Source organism: Drosophila miranda, assembly GCF_003369915.1.
Source record: "Drosophila miranda strain MSH22 chromosome Y unlocalized genomic scaffold, D.miranda_PacBio2.1 Contig_Y2_pilon, whole genome shotgun sequence".
Taxonomy (NCBI): Eukaryota; Metazoa; Arthropoda; class Insecta; order Diptera; family Drosophilidae; genus Drosophila; species Drosophila miranda.
The window spans coordinates 16,449,726-16,456,487 of NW_022881614.1; positions in this window are offsets into that span (position 1 = coordinate 16,449,726).

Sequence of the window (6,762 nt, forward strand, 5' to 3'; positions counted from 1 at the left end):
AATCGGCGTGTTTGGGATGGGGCGTTGGGAGCCTTTGAGATGGAGACGTGTGGCGCCACATTGTATTGTGGTTTCAATGGCGCACAGGAAATCCATCCCTATGATGGCTTGCTCTACCATATCGGCTAGTACCAAGAGTGGCATCTGTATCTCTTGTTCGTCTAGTTTGACGCGCGCTAGCAAGATCTGAGTTATCTCGCGAGCCGAGCCGTCTGCTATGCGTATCGGGACGCATGCGGCTCGCAGGTCGTTGTCGCAGCCGAGTTTGCGGGCGAGGTCGGCGTTGATGAAGTTTCGGGACGCCCCGGTGTCGACCGTGGCTTCCGCGCGCCGTCCTCCGATGGTCACTCTCGCCATTATCCGGCCGTCGTGTACTTGTAGCGGGTTTCTTAGTTGGTTGTCTGAGGAAGCGTCGTGCCCGGCTGTTCCCGTGTCAGCTGGGGACGCGGGTGGTTTACCGACGGGTCCCGGCGGCAACAGCCCACGGTGCGCGTTCCGCGCCTGCCGCATTCCCAACAGAAGAGGATCGATGGGTTGGTGCAGTCGCGAGAAACATGTCCAGCTTCTCCGCAGCGTCGACAGGCTGCGTGCGGGTTGGCGATGGGGGTGGTGATCATTCTATGTGCCGTTTCCTGTGCTGGAGCGCCGGCCTGATGCGGCTTCCTTGCGGGTTCCGAGGTGTTCCAGTGAGGCTTTCGGAATTGGGCCCGATTCGTCCCGTTTTCGTTTTGTTGTGCCGTTGGCCGCGTGTACCTGGGTGGTTGTCGAGGGGGATGAGGGTCGCTGGTACGTTTCGTTCCTGGATACTCTCGAACTCTGTGGCCAACCTTGTTAATTGCGTCAGACTTCTCAGTTCGTGCCTTCGCACGTACAGCTGGTACGCCGGGAGGGTGTTGTCATAGATCCGGCCAAGTTCCTTGGCTTCGTCTTACCCGGCGTGGTGCATGAGCAACCGGAGCATTGTGACGAAGTCCTTGAACGGTTCGCCCACCGCTTGTTTGCGGTCCCTGATCTGGTCTTCCAATTGCTCGAAGCACCGGGGAGGCAGGAAAAAAGCTAGGAATTCCTGGCGGAAATCAGCCCAAGAAGCGCTCTGGAGTCGGCTGGTGCGGAACCAACGGTTGGCTCGGTCGGTGAGGAGCTCTGCCATAGCTCGCGGCACGTAGTTCATGTCTACCCCGTACGAGAGGGCACGCTCTTCCAGTAGTTCGACGAACGACAGTGGGTCGTCCTGCCCGTCGAACTGGATTCCCCACTTTCGGATCCGTTCCGCCATCTGTGCGGCGTGACTGTAGTAATGACCGTCCGTGGGGCCATTTCCTCCTGCTGTCGGCAAGATCCTTCTCATGGGCGAAGGCCTTGGCTCCGGGGGCGGGGGCTTCGGTAGGTCTTCGACGGTTATCGATGTCGGCGAGGGGCTGGCTTTGCCCTCCATGACTCCTGGAACTTGTAGGCTGAGTTTGGGGTCCGTCTTTCGCTTCTCTGTTAGTGCTGAGATGTCGGGCTGGGGCGATCTGGCTCGTCCTGGCGATCTGGTGTACTGCCGCTCGAGCTCTGCCAACCTGACCCAGGCATCGTGTTCGAGGGGCCCGGCGACTAGTTCGGCGAAATTTCTCCGCAAATCTTCCACGTTACCCTCGCGGCTGAATCCGAATTCCTCCGCGAAGGACTCCAGCTCCTCTCGGCGGCGTTTGTGTATCCAGCCGGTACTCACCCCTGGGTTGGCGACGTATTCTCAAGGGTAATACCCACTGGGCTGTTCCTCTGTATGGGATTCCATCGCTTCGATTGTTACTCGAGTTGGCTGTTTCGCTGGGCCTGTGCTTTTCCTTCACTAGGGCACTAAGTCGGGCTTCGCGGTCGACGCTTCGAATTTCTTCTCGGGGTGACGGCACTGGTCCCGTTTCTCTGTCGCTGTGTCGCGCTTTCGCCTGCTCGTTGCGCAACTCTTGCCGTTGGTATTGTGCGAGGTCGGGGTTTTCTTTGAGTCGTTTTCTTTTGTTCTTCTCTAGTGGCCGGGGGGTTTTATTCCACAAACCCTCGCTGACGTTCCCTTGGGTCCCTGCTCGGTCGCCACTTGTGATGAACCTATTTCAGGCTGAGGTGAGCTCAGTCCCGTCCAGGGGTCAATCCACAAGAAATTTGTAGAAATGGATGGAACTTCAAAGGAGACGTCGGGGGTGGCCTATCGTAGAGTAGATGGATCGGGGCTTGGGCGGGCGTTGCTAGCGTTGTGTATCGAATGGTGTACGTGGACGTGGAGTGGGGTGGAGTCGGTGCCTCGGCTAATTGGGGTGAACTTACGCAATCGGGTGTTTTTACTTTAATAATTTGACACTTTAAATGAACTTATTTTAAATTAGGACCTCTGCGTAAGTCGCTCTGGTACCACGTCCGTACTCTGACCCGGGTTTCTGCGTAAGTTTTGGTATCACGACCGTACTGTGAGCCGGATCTCTGCGTAAGTTGCTTTCTGGTTTCAGTCGGCGTCTATTTATACGCCAATGGGTGTTGTGTCAGCGGGTTCGAAAGTGCACTTCCGCATCGGGGTGCACTTCGCCGTTCTGGCGATCGCGGGTTGACTTGGTTCTGTCTCTTCGCGTTTTTGGCGAGCTGGCGGGTTTGCCGTTGGGTGCTTGTCGTGGGTTTCCGCGGTGTCATCGTTTTGTAGTCGATGAACCCGGAAGACTGCGCCTGGCCGGTTGCTTGTTCTGGAGTGGGGGAAGTGTTTGGTCAGCGTTATGAAGACGGCGCGTGTCAATCGGTGGCTATGTGTGGAGGGGGGGGTGTTCGTGTAGTAAATAATGCATGCGTTCAATTTACGTTGGGCGAGGTGTTGCAATTTAGTAGCAGGGTTTTTTATTGGGCGTTGGGAGAGGCGTTGTAGCGAACCCTTTTGGGTTCGTTACACCCTCCCCTTTCTTCCCCGACGAGAGTCACGAAGACCCGTGCGTGGGGCGTGCGGCGGTGGGTCCGATACCGTTGCTCGAACCACCAGCTGTCGAATAGGGTTCGACCTTGCGGCTCCAGTCGCCGCAGTATTTCTTGGACCAACGGTGTCGGTAGGGTCCGGTTGGCGGTGTTTGTTACCCAATCTGGTGGGGCCACCGTCCAACGCGTGACGTCCTCGGCAGTGAGTAGCTCGGGCACTTCGGGCGTCGGGGTGTGACGTAGTGTCGTCTCTGCGCCGTCGTCGGTTTCCATTGGTTTCTTCCGCGATGTCAGCATTCTCGAGCAGGTCGGTGGGTTCTTCGGACTCGTGATCGTGGAACTCTCTCAGGTCGTTGATATTTGCGGTTTTGTGTTTCCGGCTTTCGCGGTGTTGTAATTTGGCGATGTTTGGTGATGGAAAACTCTTGACCCGGTAGGGGCCGTCGAACTTCGGGGCTAGATTTGCCGCAAAGCCCTTGGCGGCGTTCGAGAGGTGGTGTTGGCGTAGTAGTACCAATGATCCGACGGCGGGGCGCCATAGTCGCCGGCGGAGGTTGTAATGCCTCCCTTGTTCTTGACTGGCTCTCTGGATGTTGTTCCGGACGATGGCAAATACTTCTTTCAGCCTCGTCGCTTTGCTGGTGGCCGCCTCTGGCGTACTTCCTGTCCCGGGCGTGACTTCGTCGTAGAGGGCGCCGGGGAGTCGGGGCTCTCTTCCTTGCAGGAGGAAGGCGGGGCTTAATCCGGTCGTCTCGGAGACGCTGGAGTTGATCGCCAATGTCATCTCGGGTAGGAGCTCGTCCCATGTGTTCTGGTGGTCGTCGACGAACTGGGCGATCATCGTTTTCACAGTCCGATTGGCTCTCTCCGTCGGGTTTTCCTGGGGGCAATATGGGGCCGTGTGTTGCAGCTCCAAGCCTGCGCTTCGCATGAATGTTCTAAACGATCGGCTGGTGAACTGGGTTCCGTTGTCGCAGACGAATAGTTTCGGTACGCCGAAGCTGCTCAGTATTCGTTCTCTGAAGGCTCGTTCGAGTTTCGCCGATGTCGCTTTCTTGAGGGGTACCAGTTCGACCCACTTGCAGAAAGTGTCGAAGAATACCAGTAAGATGGTGTTCCCGTGCTTGGACCGTGGTAATGGTCCGACGAAGTCGGCACCCAGGGTGGCGAAGGGTTCTTCGGCTTTACGTGGGAGCATCCTGCCCACGGCATGGCGCTGCGTGGCTTTGAACTTCTGACAGCTTACGCAGCCCTGCACGTACCGTCGCACGTCTCTGTGTAGTCCTGGCCAGTAGTATCGTTGTGTTGTCCTCAGGATTGTTTTTCGGACGTCAAGGTGTCCTGCCGTTGGTTCGTCGTGGCATTCGCGGAGTACTCTCGTCCGGCCGTTTTTGGGCACGCATAGTTTCCACGGTATGTGGTCGTCGTCGTCGGCTCCGTGTCCTAGGTAGCGGTATAGCTGCCCATTTTTGTACGTGAAGTCTGGGTACTTCTGGGGTTCGTCTTGGACTTGTTGGGTCCTTTGTTTAAGCCAGGTGCATGGCGTGTCGTCTTCCTCAATGCGGGAGAGGGTCTCCAGTGGTTGTCTTGATAGTGCGTCTGCGACTACGTTCTGGTTGCCGTCCCGATAGTGCACGTCGTATTGGTATTGCTGTAGTTCGAGCGCCCATCTTGCTACTCTACCGTAAGGGCTTTCGAGGGTATTCAGCCACTTTAGTGCGAGATGATCGGTGATGACGTCGAATCGGTAGCCTTCGAGATAGCATCGCAGTTTTCGGATCGCCCAGATGACGGCGAGGCATTCCTTGTCGGTGGCCGAGTAGTTTTCTTCTGCCTTGTTGAGGCGTCGACTGACGTATGCGATGACCCACTCCTTCCATTCGATCTCTTGGGTGAGGACCGCGCCTAATCCAAGGTTGCTTGCGTCCGTCTGCAGGGAAAATTTGACGTTAAAGTCTGGGCAGGCGAGTACCGGTGCGGTGGTGAGCAATGTTTTCAGCTCGTCGAAGGCGTCTTGTTGTTCTTGGCCCCATGTCCATGCTTTCCCTTTCTTCAGCAGCAGTGACATTGGTTGGACCACGGTGGCAAAGTTTGGGACAAATCTGCGGTACCACCCGGCCATGCCTACGCATTGTCGTAGCTCCTTCAGGTTGGTCGGCGGCCTCAGATCCTTTACGGCTGCGATTTTGTCAGGGTCCGTGTGGATACCTTCTTCGCTGATCATGTGGCCCAGGTATTTTATCCGGCGCTGGAAGAACGCGCACTTGTCCGTGTTGACCCGCAGGTTTGCCTTCCGCAGTCGTGCGAAAACTTCTTTTACGTTGTTCAGGTGTTCCTGGAAGCTTTTCCCGACGATGACGATGTCGTCGAGATATGCGAACGCGAATGGTTCCATGTCTGCGCCGATAACGTCGTCGAGGGTCCGTTGAAACGTGGCTCCCGCGGAGTGTAAACCGAAAGTAATGCCACTTTCCATTGGTATAATCCTCGGCCGGGTATCGTGAATGCCGTGGCTTCCCGGCTGTCGCGGGCCATTGGTATCTGCCAATACCCGTTTTTCAGGTCGAGGGTCGTGATGAAGTGGTCATTTCGGAGTCGCTCTAGTATGTAGTTGATCCTGGGTAGCGGGTACGCGTCCGGGATGGAACGCTCGTTTAGCTGTCGATAATATACACACAGACCAGGACGATTGGCGCGCTGTGGGGGCTCCGGGATGGTTCGATTAGGTCCTCGGCTATTAGTTGGTCGACCTGTTCATCGATGATCCGCCGCATGGCTGGATTTTTCGGGTAGTACCGTTGTTTTATGGGTCGGTTGTCCCTCATGACGATGGTGTGTTCCGTCAGATCCGTCGTCCCCCGGAGGCCCGCGAGTTTTGGCAGTTCCTCGTCTAGGAATTTCCGTATTTTCGGCACGATGTCGGGAGGCCATGGGTCGGAGATTCGTTCCGAATCGTCCTCGGGTGGGTCGTCGATTCCTGGGTCGCAAGTGTGGTCGGGGTTCTCGGGGAGGACTGTTGTGTCGAACGCGCTTGGGGGCTCGACTTCGCGAGTGTCTTCGCTTATGCTGGCGACGATGGCGGGTGCCTCGATCGTGAGTAGGGGGCTCGTGTGTGTCCTGGGGGGTGCTTGCGCGACGTTGTACTCAGCGTGATGTACGAACGTGCGGGTCTCGCTGGCGATCGTAGCGTTTGACCGACGGCTGGTTTGGACGGTGAGGTTAACCGACATGGCTCGAGCGTGATGCTGGGCCGCATGCCGGCGCCGTACGAGGTGTTGCCCGGGAGGCGTTCCATGATGTCGGGGACGATCGATGGTGCGTCGGCTCCAGGTGCGTCGGTGTTCCGATGGGTGCCTCGCGTGGCAGTGATCGCCTTTCCCGGTTCCTGCCTGAGAGGAGTAGCGGGTCGGTCGGTGTCGTAGGGGTCGTTTTCGCGTCGAGGGCGGTGTCGACGCGTTTGTGGGCCAGGGTGGCGGTCAGAGGTGGTACCTCGAGCGCCTGGCTGCTGCGTGGCGGCTGCCGTTGCTGGGGCCGGGCTGTCTTCTGGAGGGGCGTCCTGGGTTCTTTTCCCTTCGTTGGTGGAACCGCGTCGGTGCCCTCGGGAAACCGGCTTGCTTTCTTCGTGGCTTTGCTTAGTTTTGGTTTTCTCGGAGTGGGCCTGGGGCTAGTGTGCTTCGTCGTGGCCGTGGGTTCTGTGTTCCTTGTTCCTTATGCTCTTGTCTCGTGTCGTGGCGGGGAATTCATTGGCGGCGGAGGTCTCGAGTTCGTGGGTCCGGGGGCGTGTACTTGGCTGGCGGTGATAATCGGCGTGTTTGGGATGGGGCGTTGGGA